The sequence below is a fragment of the Lissotriton vulgaris genome, chromosome 6 (genome assembly GCF_964263255.1).
Source record: "Lissotriton vulgaris chromosome 6, aLisVul1.2, whole genome shotgun sequence".
Taxonomy (NCBI): Eukaryota; Metazoa; Chordata; class Amphibia; order Caudata; family Salamandridae; genus Lissotriton; species Lissotriton vulgaris.
The window spans coordinates 137,926,485-137,942,303 of NC_141694.1; the positions used below are offsets into that span (position 1 = coordinate 137,926,485).

Genomic DNA, 15,819 nt, shown 5'->3' on the forward strand with positions numbered 1-15,819 from the left:
CCATGTCATTTGCTGATTTGTATGTCCATGTAAGTGGTTTCAATACGATCCTGTTCTTGAAAGTGAGCCAGTTGGCCTGGTGACAGGATTCAGTCTGAGCATAATAGGACGGAATGTATGAAGCTCTGTGGTTATACTGAATAAGCAGCTACCTATGTTATGCCATCTATTAATGTAATAACTGCACTTTCACAATTGCTTTATTAACGATCCTGCTTTCTCAAATTTGCTTGAAAATGCGCGGTTCTTCTTTTTTTTCAAAATTTTCTAGGGGGGGTTATCCCCCCAAACCCCCCTTTTGGGGTTCGGGCTCGCTCGCTGCGCTCGCTCGCTACGGTGCTGTATGCATATCACTTTGCGCCCCACCACTTTTAAATGTCACCCACCGCCCCATTGGCTTCACAAAACATGGTGATGTAAACACTGTGACACGGAGAGGGGTTGTGTAAGTAAGCGGGAGAAGACTATTTTGGGTAACGGAGTGATACGAAAGAATACTGCTGAATAGTGAAGTCGGAACATTATTGGGTGGGACGACTTACGGATTATGTTTACCAAGGTCTGTGAGAAAAATATAGAATTACCATGAACCATAATACAGAATTGGTTACTGGGTACATAACTGATAACATGATGATATACTGTGTGAAGTTTTTCCTTTAAACGTACACTTGAAAATGGATGATTAATTGGGAAATGTTTTATTATTTTCAGTGACCCCCGAAGGGCGCTGTGATGCCCGAAATGCATTGGGTTTTTATGAAATAAATACTGCTTGAGATGAGCCCGGCATTAATCGTATTTATTCAAGAGGTCCGGATGGGCACAGAGTAAATATAAGAAATCTGAAAAAAGGCATATATTTCACACGTGGATTCAAAAATGAGATATAAGAATGATGAGTAAAAAAAGAGGAGAAAACTGCGAAAGTTTAAAAATGAAAATTTGGAGTAAAACTGACAGAGTTTTGAATGTCGCAAGGACGGCACTACGCTGTGCATTTGGCTGGGGCATGAATGTGTCCCATTTGTATATACCACAATCACCATAGGCGCCATGGGCGGGCGCAGCATAATTTCACTAATTTCGCAGCTAGCAGGCTTTGGGCCTGCCGCTGCAGCTCTCAAAATGCGGCCGCTGTAATGAATTGACTGTGCTGGTGGCGAGCATGATGACTACTGCCGCAGCTGCTGCCAGCAGTCCAGTCGGTCGGAGACTCAGGAGTCATTGTCTGATCCAGACTGCGGCCACAGCACTGGCCGGGACTGTCTGTGGTGCCAGTGGAATCGTCGCAACTGTACCATCAAAGGGGTCGGCGCTGACAGAGTAAGTGAAGTGTACTTTCTTTTTTTCTTCCGGACCAGCAGGCATTTTGGCAACTTGCATCCTGCACGCGGCGCCCCCCTTTCATTTTATGAATCACCGTTCACCCCTACTCGCCGTCCTGATCTTTTGAAATCGCACATTGTAAAACTCAGAGCTGGCCATTACATTGCCACAGCCAGCCTTCACAGACCCTCATCGCCACCCTGCCAGCACCCAGAGCCTCTGTGACCTCATCTTATAGCTGTTAGAGTCCATAACCAGCTCTGAAGAGCACCACTACCAGCTGTTAGAACCCATCACTGTCCCAGAAGATTACTGCATCAGGCTCATGGACCATCCCTCTGGCCCTCACATATCGTCAACACACCTTTGCTTACCATCACGTTCAGCTCCCAGGCTCTCAGACCCTTCACGGCACACCAGAACCCCTTTGACTCCCTCACGGGCACCAGTGCTTCTTTTGATGTCCTTGCAGCTCATATGACTCACTGCCTTCCTGGCTTCCTCCCTCCATCCCACTTGGCCAGCGTCTCCCCTCATCAACCCACAACACCCCACCCCTGATATTCATCCATACGGGGAAAGGTGTTAGGGGGAGTGCTGGGAAGGGAAGGGCTAGCCCCAGGTTTAAAGACCTCTGATCTAAGCGGGCCTACAAACAGTAGTATTGCAATCATTCCTTAGCCAAAGATCACGGTTGGACACTGTAATACAACTAATTTGACAATGCTGTTCTTCCAAGTGCTATAGTGCTGTGAGTCAGAAACCACCACAAGAGGCTGTTGTACTTGAGGATCTAGGTGATCCTGGTGCATCTTTGTACAGCGATGGTACTTCAACAACAGCAGGGACTAGGGCCTGATTACGATCTTGGCGGACAGGGTTGCTCTATCACAATCTGTTCTCTGGATAGTCCGCCTCCTCTTTTTAGGCCCCTGTTCTTTTACTGTTATGTTTTCCAGCTCTTTCTTTGGTCTGGAGCACAAAGCGCCGGGACACTCCTTTGGAGTAGCCGTTGCGCTATAAAAGTCCCATTTTAACATTTTTTTTTTTTTTTAACAATCGTGACCGTATCCCATCCGCCAAATTACAATTCCATTATGTACTATGGAGCTTGTAATTTGGCAGATGGGACAGCCGTGAGTATCCCACCCGCCAAGATCTTAATCAGGCCCTAAGGCTCAAAGATCTAGTGTTCCTAGTACATGGTTAGAGGATGTATGTCATTACAACGCATGCTTTTACTATGCATGCCTTTACAAAGCAGGTTTTACAACGCAAGTCGTTACAACGACTTGCGTTGGGGGGCGCTGGATAGTGAATAGTTTAAATTACTATTCCAACTCCAGTCCCCGTGGATAGTAGGGAAGGTGTTGGATAGTAATTAAACTATTTAATATCCTAGAGCGCCCTCCATTGCAATTTGTTGTAATGACTTGCGTTGTAAAAGTTGCGTCGTAATGGTAGAGCGTTGTAAAGGATGTTTCCCATGGTTAGAGCACTGGCTCTGATTTTGGACACAATGATCTATTCTAGGCAGTCCTAGTGCAGTACTTTTGAAGTCACAACTTCCCCACAGCACAGGGATGAAGGAGGTTCGTGTATTTTAGTACAGCGACAATTCTTGAACCATTGCAAGTACTTGTACAAGATGAACTCGGTGTCCCTTGCATACTTGCAATACTTCTTTACGCCCAAATGGGCGTATGAACGACGACCCAGGTAGTCCTAGTGCACTAGAATGGAAATCATCCCAGCAGATCAGAGATAAAGGAGGTTCTTATGCTTTAGCACTTTTAGGATGTCTGTGGCACATCCGGTTCCTGTGCAGGGTAGCCAGATGTCCCCTGTGCATTGATGTATCAATGACTCAGCAGGTTTCCAACATCAGGGCATAGCCCCACATCGGGGGTTTGGATGGGATGGCACACCAGGTCCATTTTACCCTACAGAACTAGGATTCCACAGTAGCATGTTGCAGCAGAATAATTTGTTCTCAGAGCACACATCACTTAAATAAAATGTGTCCGTTTATAGATGAAGTTCCCGGCCCCTGCCACCACCCCCCCTCCACCTATATCCGACTGGTAACCATCTCCTGCAGCGGCCTTGGGACACATTCCTGATTTGCATGAATTACAGCAATATTTAGTTTAGTAACTGGATGTCCTGAGTGCTGTTTGTGTAACGGACATGGCGCGTTCCCAAAATAAAGACTTGTACAAACCAATCCCCTGCCCTCAAAACATTTTTCCGCCGTTAGGAAATGAGAATTATTTATTCACTTAAAAAATCCCTTGTGCTTTCCTTCCGAGACAGGAATGTTTGACGGCCCTGCACATTTCTAGCTACTCTCCGAAGGCCCTCGGCTTCCTCTTTACAACTACTGTACTGAGGGCAGGTCACAACCTACGGGTCTGTTCCCTCAGTGATTCATAGCCCGCTGCAACCTATTTCCCACATGGTGCGTGGCGGCGCGGCGCCCTGGGCATCTCATCACGGCGCACCGGGGTGCCGCAGCGCACAGTTAGGGAAGCACTGCAATATAGGGTTATAACCTATCTCATTTATCAGTGAGGTGCTACAGCCCACCCTCCCAAACCAAGGTATTCTGTCCGCACTATCATTGGGATATCATGATTACAGCTCCAAGTCACTACGTGCCTAGGCATTTGTTAGAAACAGATGCAGATGGTGTCACATGCTTTCACTGGTCAACTGCACAACTCAGTCCAATGTCTTTCACCCCTTGCATTTAGTGGCTAAAGTTTCATGGGGGGAGGATGTGGCCTAACAGCTAGGGCGGTCAACCTCAAATCTGGAGAACCATGTTCGAGTCTCAGCAACGATACTCAACATCCTGTGATTCTGGGCAAATCACTTCATCTGCCTGTGCCTACCAACAATGAATGTGTCCTTTTGTAACGCAACTGGTGCTCATGTAAAGCGCTCTGATATCTGATATCTTCGGGTCAAGTTTGCGCTATATAAAACTCCAGAAAAAATAAGTTTACGATGCATGCTTACATGCATGTGTTAAACTCTTTTTCCGGGTGCAGGCTAAGATCCGTGCTTACTTGCTGGTAATCGTTGTGGCCCTAGCAGTGCAGCAGGTGGGGTTTGTGCTCTCAACTTCATGGTGACGAGTACTCTTCTACAGGGGCTATGATGTCAGCCTTGCATTGAACGAAAGATCGTGGGCTATTTCTCGGGGAAGGCCTGCGCAGCAACACTCATCCAAAGCTCTGGTGGCATTTTCAGACAGGTGCAAGTAGTTGATCAGATTTTGCAGTTGCAGCTGGTGGGTGGTGTGTCTATGGCTGTTGTGGCCTCCTGGTTGTGCAGGGCTACCTGCTTCAGTGGCAACACAGTTTCACTTTCCAACGTCGGCAGCAGCTCTAGTCTCTCAAGCCCACTGTGGATTGCCAGGCAGTACAATGGTGCTTAGTCTTGGATAGTCTTAATACAGCTCAATTGGAAACTATTCAGCAATACCTGTGAAGAGGGAGGAAGCTTCACAGCACAGGCCCCAACTGGCTTCATTCTCTGTGATATACCTCTAGAACATGCTGTGCTTTTCCTCCTAGGCAGCCCATTTTTCTTCAGTGCCAGGAATGCAGGCAGGTAGGCTTCTAGGCACTCCAGGCAGACCCTGAGCTCCTCCAGCAACAAGTGTAGACTCCATGTCATGCAAGACTGTGAGACTGACTGTCAGGCAGAAACCAGTGCTTGTTATACTGCAATACTTCAAGCACTTCAAGTACTCTGAGGAGCACTCCCTTCCTTGGTCAAGAATAACTTGGAACTGGTACTAAGTGGGGAACCTTCAATCCCACCTATATACACATTTGATAGAGATTGGAGCTACTGTCTAATGTTTCCGAACAGGTTTGGGTTGGTTCTCTTTTAAATGTCATTTTCTGGCAGCTTCTCAGACACAGCCTTTTTGCACAGTGACATATTTCACAGCAGCTGCACTGAGGCTGACTACAAGGAAGAGTATCAAACACTAGGGTACAATCAAGTGTGAGATCTCTGCACCTGGCTATCACCAGCCTTTCAAAAGCAGTAATCAGACATAAACAGAAGGGCATCCCCTCCCAAGAAAATTCTAGCCTTCGATGGAGTTTACCACCCACTTTGGGCTGCATTCCCAAGCAACCCGACTCCGAGAAGACCCGATCCCGGGGCTCCGGGGAGCGCTACTGGCTTACCACCGTCCGCGGGGTGAGCCTCGATCAGGACTTGGGCCCCCTGAGCGAGGCCGGGGAGTGGGTCTCCTGTACGCCGCATTTCCCGCGCCTGCCGCCGGGTGGGGATTCAGCGCTGGGCTCTTCCCTCTTCACTTGCTGTTACTGGGGGAATCCTGGTTAGTTTCTTTTCCTCCGTTTAGTAATATGCTTAAATTCAGCGGGTCGCCACGTCTGATCTGAGGTCGTAGTCGGAAGAATGATGCCAGAGCGTCAAAGGGAGCTGCCGGGGAGAGGCCAGGCCCCTGCACGAGCAGGGGCCTGGCGTACCTGGCAGCGCGCACCCTCTTTCCCCGGATCACATCCGGAAGGGCTTAGCCTTCTCCGGGAAGCCGGCCACAAAGGTGGGCGCCCAAGGCGCGTGCGCGGGGGCAGCCGGTGGGACACCACAGACAGCCTCGCGCGGCATGCAGCCAGGTGCCCCGGGTCAAGCCCGGGGCAGACCGGTCACCAGGCCCCTTCTCGGGGCCAGGCGCGCCGGCGACGTACCTCCGTGGCAGGACCCGGCGAGGGACCCTGCCACGGGCGATCGGGGGGGTCTGAACTTGTGGGGGGACGAAGGGGTAGCGGAGCTAACCCTGCGACGGCCCCAGCCGCGTCCTGGGGAAGCCCCAGGGCGATTGACGGTCGAGCGACCCTCAGACCGGCGTAGCCCCGGGAGGAACCCGGGGCCGCAAGGTGCGTTCGAAGTGTCGATGATCAATGTGTCCTGCAATTCACACTAATTCTCGCAGCTAGCTGCGTTCTTCATCGACGCGTGAGCCGAGTGATCCACCGCCAAGAGTCACAGGCAACTTTTCGAAAATGTTCGCCCACCTGCGGGTACAGGAGAGGCGGGAGGATGGCGACACCGTCCGTCCGCCGCCCACGCGGCAAGACGGCCCTGGTGCCCCGTTCAAGGCTTCCCCTTTGGGAGTCAGACTGCTCCATTGGGAGAAAAAAACACTGCCAGGCGCTCGGCCTGGGAGCCCCCGCCTACCCGCCCACCCGCGGGCAAGGAAGGAAGGGGGCTCCCAGTGCGACGGGAGCAGGCAGCCCCACATCCGCTGGTTCCTCCCCGGGTAACCGGGAAGGACCGCGCGAGTCTTCTGACCCCTTGGCCTGGCCACAAGGGACCAGGTCAAACCGGGTACCTGGCAACGAGGGAGGGTCACTCCACCTGCACGTCAGCCGCCCGCCGCCGGGCGGCCCGAGCCATGCCGTCAGGCTGGCGATTAGCCCACCACCGCCCTTGCCCGGGTCCGAGGCGCCGGAAAGGAAGAGCCAGGCGGCTTCCCCCATCCCGCACGCCTCCCACCGAGAGGAGCCAAGGTCCCCTCGCAGGCCCTTGGCCCCTTCTCTTCCAGGCCGCCCTTCCAGGTCTGCCAGAGCAAACTCTGAGAAAAAGGACCATCGGCAAGGGGCTGAGAGGCAGGAGCGCCCCCGGGGGCCCCGGCGGGCGGACCCCGGGGCTGCCTTCCCTCTCAGCATGGCCGGACCTCACGGAGGTCTGCCTGAGCAAACTCGGAGAAAAAGGACCATCGGCAAGGGGCTGAGAGGTAGGAGCGTTCCAGGGCCCCTGGGGGCCCTGGGACGCTCTCTCTCAGCATGGCCGGACCTCACGGAGGTCTGCCTGAGAAAACTCTGAGAAAAAGGACGATCGGCAAGGGGCTGAGAGGCAGGAGCGTCCCAGGCCCCTGGGGGCCCCGGCGGGCGGGCCTCGGGACTGCCTTCCCCCTCTCAGCATGGCCGGGCCTCACGGGGGTCTGCCTGAGCAAACTCGGAGAAAAAGGACCATCAGTAAGGGTCTGAGAGGCAAGAGCGTCCCCGGGCCCCTGGGGGCCCCGGCGGGCGGGCCCGGGTCCTGCCTTCCCCTGATTCAGAATCGCCAGACCACACGGAGGTCTGACTGACCCTCTCCCTAGTAATCCGGTGGAAAATTACCCCCCTTTCTTGTAATCCGTGCACACGAGGTGACAGAGGGGACCTAAGGCGAGCAAGTACCTGACCTCCTGGAGCCCTCGCTGGGATCCGGGAGGCAAATGGCACCTCATCGGGACTTCCAGGGAAGTCCGGCCATCTGGTTGCCCCATAGGAAAGCATTGCAGGTGACCAGATGGCCGAGGGGATCCGGGGGACCAGATGACCGAGGGGATCTGGGCGACCAGATGGCCGGGCACGAAAGGGAAGCCACCTGGACACCCTGTGCCCCAACCAAGGAGTGAGCAGGCGCCGGGGCATGGCGGACCGGAGGCCCAAGGCCCCTGCTAGGCCCCAGAAATGGAGGCTGCCAGGGGGCCCGACAGGCCCTCCGACCCGGGGCCCCCGGACACCTTGATGGCAAGGGGAAGCCTGCCCGGGCCCAACGGAACCCCGACCTGGGCCCTTGGCAGTGCAGCGGACCTGGGGGACAGGGCCCAGGGCCCGAGCACCCGACCCGGGGCCGGGCGGGACCTTGGACCCAGCCGGGGCTCCCAGGCCCGCAGGCGCAGGGGAAGCCTACCCCGGGCCCTCCGGACATTGTCCCAGGCACCCTGATTCCGCGGCAGGACCCATGACGGAGCCCCGGGTGGGCAGGCCACCCTCCCCGGGGCCCCTCAGGGGCCACCGGACGGAGCTCCTGAACCCAGCCCTTCTGCAGTGCGGCAGGCTGGGGGACAGGGCCTGGAGCCGGGGCACCCGACCCAGGGCCTGGCCGGGCCCCTGGCCCCAGCCGGGAGCCGGAGGCACAGGGGACGCCTCCCCAGGCCCTCCCGGACCCCATCCAGGGCTTCCTGCCACGCAGCAGGCCCTGGGACGGACGGGGCTGGGGCGGTATCCTGGCCCGTCCAGCTGCCGGCTGAGGACCGCTAGGCCGAGAGTGGTCCCAGAGTACCATGTCCCTAGTAATCCGGAGGAAGGCTATTTATTTTTATTTATTTATATTCTTATATCGCGCCTGAATCAGCCCCGAAGGGGTATCTCCGCGCGTAGCTTCTGTCGGGGATAAGAAACATACTAGGGCATGACAGTGTAGGAGAGCTGGAGGGGATCCCTCTTTCTGGGAACAAGTGCGCACCGCGATGGTCAGGGGACCCTAGGCGCGATTGTGCCCGACCTCCTGGAGCCCTGGCTGGGATCCGGGAGGCGAATGGCACCTCATCGGGACTTCCAGGGAAGTGCGGCCATCTGGTTGACCCATAGGAAAGCATTGCGGGCGACCAGATGGCTGAGGGGATCTGGGCGACCAGATGGCCGGGCATGAAAGGGAAGCCGCCTGGACCCTCCGGACCCCGTCCCAGGCACCCTGCCACACGGCTGGACCCATGACGGAGCCCCGGGCCCTCAGGGGCCCCGGACGGGGCTCCTGAAGCCAGCCGAGCAAGGGGAGGCTCCCCGGGCACCACGGAACCCCGTCCCGGGCCTTTAGCAGTGCGGCAGGGTGGGGGGACTGAGCCCTGGGCCCGAGCACCCGACCCGGGGCCCGGCGGGCAGGTGAAGCCTACCCCAGGCCCTCCAGACCCCGTCCCAGGCACCCTGCACGCGGCAGGACCCAGGAGGGAGCCCTGGGTGGGGAGGCCGCCCTCCCCGGGGCCCCTCAGGGGCTCTGGATGGAGCTCCTGAACTCAGCCGAGCAAGGGGAGGCTCCCTGGGCACCACAGAACCCCGTCCCGGGCCTTTGGCAGTGCGGCAGGCCGGGGGACCGGGCCCAGCGCCGGCCCAGCCGGGAGCCCGGAGGCGCAGGAGACGACTCCCCGGGCCCTCCCGGACCCCATCCAGGGCTTCCTGCCACGCGGCAGGCCCAGGGAAGGACCCAGGGCTGGGGCGGCATCCTGGCCCAGCCAGCTGCCGGCTGAGTACCGCTAGGCCGTGAGGGGTCCCAGAGTACCTTGTCCCTAGTAATCCGGAGGAAGGCTACCCCTCTTTCTGGGAACAAGTGCGCACCGCAAGGCTCAGGGGACCCAAGGAGCGAAAGTACCCGACCTCCTGGAGCCCTCGCTGGGATCTGGGAGGCGAATGGCACCTCATCGGGACTTCCAGGGAAGCCCGGCCATCTGGTCGCCCCATAAGAAAGCATTGCGGGCAACCAGATGGCCGAGGGGAGAGGGGCAACCAGATGGCCGGGACCGAAAGGACTCCCCATCTGCCCATCCCGAGGCCTTCGTGGTAGGGCTCCCGCCTGCCCATGCTCCGGGGCTCCAGGCCTCCGGGCCTCCGGGGCACCGGGGCTGCGGGGCTGCAGGGCTGCAGGGCTCCGTGGCTGCAGGGCTCTGGGGCTCCGGGGACTGCAGGGCTCCGTGGCTGCTGGGCTCCGTGGCTGCTGGGCTCTGGGGCTGCAGGGCCCGGGACCCATGGATCCCGTCCCGGGTACTTTGCCACGCTGCGGGCCGGAGGAGGGAGCCCCGGACGCCTGGGAGGTGTTGCCCGGGAACACAGCCCATCTGGTCCCCGGCAGGGAACCACTAGCCCCAGGAGGGTGTCCGGGCATACCCTTGCCCCTAGTAATCCGGAGGAAGGCTACCCCTCTTTCTGGGAACCCGTGCATGCCGAGTGATGGAAGGGACCCAGGGCGCCAATGTGCCCGACCTCCTGGAGCCCTGGCTGGGATCCGGGAGGTGAATGTCAGCTCATCGGGACTTCCAGGGAAGTCCCATTGGGAAGCATTGGGTGCGACCAGATGGCCGAGTGGAAAGATTCAACCAGATGGCCGGGACCGACATGACGCCAATCTGCCTGCCCTGAGCCTCCGCAGGAGGGCTCCCGCCTGCCCTTTCAGGGCTCCGGGGAGGCAGGGCTCTGAGGCTCCAGGGCTCCGGGGCTCCGCGGCTCCAGGGCTGCAGGGCTCCGGGGCTGCAGGGCTCCGGGACTCCAGGGCTCGGGGCTGCAAGGCTCCGGGGGCTCTGGGGGCTGCAGGGCTCCGGGGACTGCAGGGCTCCAGGGCTCCAGGGCTCCAGGGCTCGGGGACTGCAGGGCTCCAGGGGCTGCAGGGCTCGGGGACTGCAGGGCTCCGGGGCTGCAGGGCTCCGGGGTTGCAGGGCCCCGGGGTTGCAGGGCCCGGGACCCATGGAGCCTGTCCCGGGTACTTTGCCATGCCGCGGGCTGGAGGAGGGAGCCCCGGATGCCTGGGAGGTGTTGCCCGGGAACACAGCCCATCTGGTCCCTGGCAGGGAACCGCCCACCCGGGAGGGTGTCCGGGCATACCCTTGCCCCTAGTAATCCGGAGCAAGGCTACCCCTCTTTCTGGGAACCCGTGCGTGCCGAGTGACGGAAGGGACCCAGGGCGCCAATGTGCCCGACCTCCTGGAGCCCTGGCAGGGATCCGGGAGGCGAATGTCACCTCATCGGGACTTCCAGGGAAGCCCGGCCATCTGGTCACCCCATTGGAAGCATTGGGTGCGACCAGATGGCCGAGTGGAAAGATGCTACCAGATGGCCGGGACCGACATGACGCCAATCTGCCTGCCCCGAGCCTCCGCGGGAGGGCTCCCGCCTGCTCTTCCAGGGCTCTGGGGCCGCAGGGCTCTGAGGCTCCAGGGCTCTGGGGCTCCGGGGCTCCAGGGCTCCGGGGCTCGGGGGCTGCAGGGCTCCGGGGGCTGCAGGGCTCCGGGGGCTGCAGGGCTCCGGGGGCTCCAGGGCTCCAGGGCTCCGGGGCTCCAGGGCTCCCGGGCTGCAGGGCTCCAGGGCTCCAGGGCTCCAGGGCTCCAGGGCTCCAGGGCTCCAGGGCTCCGGGGCTCGGGGGCTGCAGGGCTCCGGGGCTCCAGGGCTCGGGGGCTGCAGGGCTCCGGGGCTCCAGGGCTCGGGAACTGCAGGGCTCCGGGGCTGCAGGGCTCCCGGGCTCCAACCGGCCCGGGGAGATCAGGGAGTCTGCCCAGGCACGAGGGACCCCTGTCCCGGGCACACGGACCCTCAGGACGTGCCCCCGTTTTCCACTTTTTTTTCTCCAAAATTCTGCGTAGTGTGAGTAGTGGCCCTAATCGTATGCCATGCTAAACCAGAGGTGTTCAAAATGGATGCCACCCGAACCAGTACTCAGACTCACACAACACACAGAGTCCTGCTACCATACATCCACAGATAGGCTACACGCTCACTGCATATACTCGTACTCAATATGCACACAGGATGTCAGCACACTGTTCTGGGTTTCAGAGCTTTACATGAGATGGGCAAGTAGGCTTGCCTCTTCTTAACACAGATAATCAGGTCTGCCTCCTTTACTCTACAGAGAACCCCTTCAAAAGATCTCTGCTTTGTTGGATCAAATTAAAACTGCCTAGATATTTATTAAACTGTATCGCCAAGGCACCTACAGAGGAAGGGATGAGTGTGAGACTGACTTTAACATAACACCAGGAGTGGACATTGGAGTATTTTGGCATATGTTATTCCATGGCAGCCATCAAGCACCTGCTCAACATCTTTTGTGATATACTGAATTCATAAATTGTTATTTACCTCAGTGACATCTCAGTATTCTCAGAAAAGAACAGCATTAACTCCTTCATGACATATCACTAAGAAAAATATCTCAATACTAGATAATAAAGTAGACCAAAATATCTTCTTTAAATAGGTAAACAGATTGATTTTAAAATATTAAACATTATCTCAACTTTAAAAAATGTATTCCCTTAAAAATATTATTATCATGCGTGCAAAGGCACTTTGGTACTGAATGCAGTCTCAGGCAGCACGCCTCCCGATTTCAAGGTTCATGTTCTTGCCAGCATGCTATCATGTCCAAGTAATAATCAGCATGCACTGAAGATAGAAGAATGCTTTCAATCCAAGTGGATGTTAATGGTAAATTGTAGCAATAACATATTTGAATATTTCCAGAACAATAGTGATATAAGAAGAAAGTAGATTCCAAGTGGAATTTTTTTTCTCCATATATCTCTTAAGGATTCATAGCTCGAGAAAATACAAATACAATATCTAGCCCAAGTGGACGTAAAAATTATTATTATAATATGGTACTTGTAAAGATGCAATTCTCATTCCCAATGACAGAGATAATTCATAATGCCTGAAGACAAAGGATGAAACAGATTAATCATACACGTTCCACTGGGTGTCATATCTCCATTAAAATAATCAATAGTAAAAACTGACAATAAAAACCGGTTGAGAGTAATTCTGGAAGCAATTAATTTAAGATGGTTTTGTTTCATATACCCAAGCTAATGAAGTATCCCTTTTCAAGTTGGCATAAATGTAAGTCCTCTTCCCACCTCGAGGGTTCGTGGTAACTGTCAATGCATAGTAAAACAAATGTTTGCAATCACTTCGATGGATCTCTTGACTGGATAGGATTGACCATTATTTTTTTTTTATAAATCATTTTATTGTTTTAAGTAAAAAATAAAACAGACATATCTGGTGCCATACATACATCCAATAATGACAGGGTGAGTTGGTACAAAAAACAGGATAGTCGTGAAACAGCAAAGATATTCGAGAGGCTCGCACGATTAAGCACAAAATAAAATTGCATCAGTATAACCGGTTAACAGTTCAGTTGCGAACCCTCAAAACCTTCCCACCCATAAATCAAAACAGCAGGAGAATCATGGCAACCAGGTACTAGAAGTTAAGGATCAACGTCAGGATATATCGGCAATATTACTAGTAAAGGAAAGACTGAGAAAAAATTGAAAAAGAAGGAGAAAACCATATGGGCGATAACAGAAAGAAAACAATAAACCCATCCCTGCACCCCTGCAAACGGCTATCGCCTAACCCCCAGTAGCAGTGTGCCTGTCGCCCCAACTAACTAGGTACTAAAAGAAGAAATCTATCGAAGTAGAGAAGAGAAGTGGAGGAGGGCATAGTCGTACATGCTCCCGGTCGCCCCGCCCCCACCAAAACCAAGGACCCCCAAGTTGAAGTCAAGAAATCAATCGAACTACAAATATGTGTCTTAACAAGGGAGTCTTCAAACACCGCCCAGCCGTACTATAGCATTAATTTAGCAAATCCTGTGCCCATTGATACTTGAGTCAAAGCCAGTCTTTCGATCTCATCCTTGCCCCTTCTGATCAGACACATGAGTCCCCACCTGATATATCACCTCTTCCACAAGACAGTCCGAGTGCGAAGAAACTATAATAGAACTCAATGCAAAACAAAGTAGTAGAACGAAAGTGCCGTGAACATCGTCGGGTCCAGAGACTCCATTCCCCGTTATGAAATCCCAGCGTCGATTTGTTCGCCATCTTAGCGGCTCCGATACATGGGGAAGGGACGCAGTGTCATTCCGATAATAGTTCTCATCAGAAGTTTCTGGAGTGGGAACATCAATTAGTCCTTCCATGGTCGGCAGCGATCGTAGGTTTAACAATCCATTGGTGGCATTGAACTTGTGTTCGTCTTCCAAAACACTGGTCAAAGGCTCCGATACCTCACACAATGGGGGTTCTACTTCCTTCATCAGAGTGGCCATATTGGGTGTCTCGGTTGTCGCTGTTTCTTGTAGTGGAGTAGGGTCCGGTCCAATTCGTACCATCTCAACCAGGCGCTTCATCGTCGCCTGAATGCGTTCTTCAACATACACCTGAAGTGACTCAATGGCCGCCAACACCGTTCGCAGCGACGGGCCACTCGCGGTCTGTTCTGCCGCTCTTCGATCGGTGTCGATCATGATCGCTTCTCCCCGCGGCTCGATCTCTCAGAGGGGAACGGGCGGATAGGAAACGGTCGACTGCAGAGGGAGACTTATGTATTGGTTCGATGGTATCCTGGGGCTGCCACCGCAGGCAGAGAACCAAACCCAGTGAACACCAGCGGGCCGGTTACCGGGTCACCGGGCAGGGCCCCCGTCCACAACAGCGTTAGGCTGTCACCCCTCCTCCGACCTTCACCAAGGCAGCACGCCGTCGTCCACATCAATTCGAAAAACCGAAAGAAAAATGTTTTCTTTGTCCACACCGGTAGACCGGACCCACTCACACCACCACAGCCGATGTTGTTGAACTGAAACCCGGATGGGCCAGTACTTGAGACCCCGGCTTCCGGGCAGATCTAGGCCGCAAACTTCCACTCAACATATCTTCGTCAGCCAAGCAAGTAGAGATCTCGGGATAGTACCATTAATCTCACGGCAGGTTCATACACATTGTGGCGGGGCGCAAAGACAGGATAACTGGCAGGATATTCCGGCGGGAGGCCGAGGTCGGCGAAGCCGGGAGCTTACGCGGCCATCTTAGTTGCTAGCGTGGCTCCTCCCCCAGAATTTACCATTATTGATTATTGCTCTTAAGTGCTCTAAAATGTATTTCTTGATAAGAACACTGTCCCACCCATTACAATTTCTTACTAAGGCATTCCAATACATAGACAATGCACAGTGTAGTACACGTAACTAACTTGTTCATCCTCCTAATCTCTTTGTTGTCATGGATTTTTTAACTAGTCTTATTTGATCCATTTAAGTAGGTCTACATTTAGAGAACCTGTGAAAGCCAGAGATCGCATGCAAAAAAGTCTTATGGGCCATTTATTTCCTGGAGGATGGCCCGTTGTTCCGCCAGGGTGAAATAGTAAATTACTCCTTTGTCCTAGTGGAGGGCTAAGCTGGCAGTCATTTATAAAGTGTTATTAGCAACCGCAGTCATGGCGGTTCCTGTCAATCCATTTAGCTGTTTGGGTCATGACTCCGTCCACATGGCAAAGCCTTACACCAAATAGTATTCTCTTTTTTTATATATATTTTTTATAAACTTTATTTTTCACTTTACAAAATGCTAATACAAAAAGAAAATAATTTGGCATCAAATCAGCATATGAAAGCATATCATTGACAAAATTAATGGTGTACAGGGTAAGAGGTAGCACCTGGGAGGTAAAGATACAATGGGAAAAGGAGAAAATCATTCGTATTCATATCATAGTGAGGAAGAACTCCGGGCTCTTTACTGAAGACCAATGCGTACATTATCAGGGTCAACCTTCCCCCCTCCCTGTCATGATTGGGTCCACTGCCTATATCCAAATCACTCTCCTCTCTGTCTGTTACATTTTGCGTAGAAAATTCCCCTCTGCCAACCAAGAGACACACATGTAACTTCTGGTCCCTTCTGGTGAGTTTCATGTGGACATCCTCAGCTAGGGACCACTCGCACACGTCTTTGAGCCAGATGGGCACTCTGGGGCCCTCTGCCCCATCCAAGTCATAGCTACCCTACGCCTAGCTAACACTAGCATTAATTGTAGCAGTTTATACTGGAGCTTCTTTTTCTTAGGTTTTCGTACCATTGCCAGCAGGCAATACAAGGGTTCAGAC

At 54.4% G+C, this 15,819-nt stretch overlaps 1 non-coding gene across 1 annotated transcript; it reads right to left on the reverse strand.

Moving 5' to 3' along the window:
• Positions 1 to 6,208: 6,208 nt before the first annotated feature.
• On the reverse strand, positions 6,209 to 6,362 carry LOC147706913 (5.8S ribosomal RNA). Its single transcript, XR_015296908.1, has one exon. It is a non-coding gene; the product is annotated as a 5.8S ribosomal RNA (ribosomal RNA).
• Between the last annotated feature and the right edge of the window lie 9,457 nt (positions 6,363 to 15,819).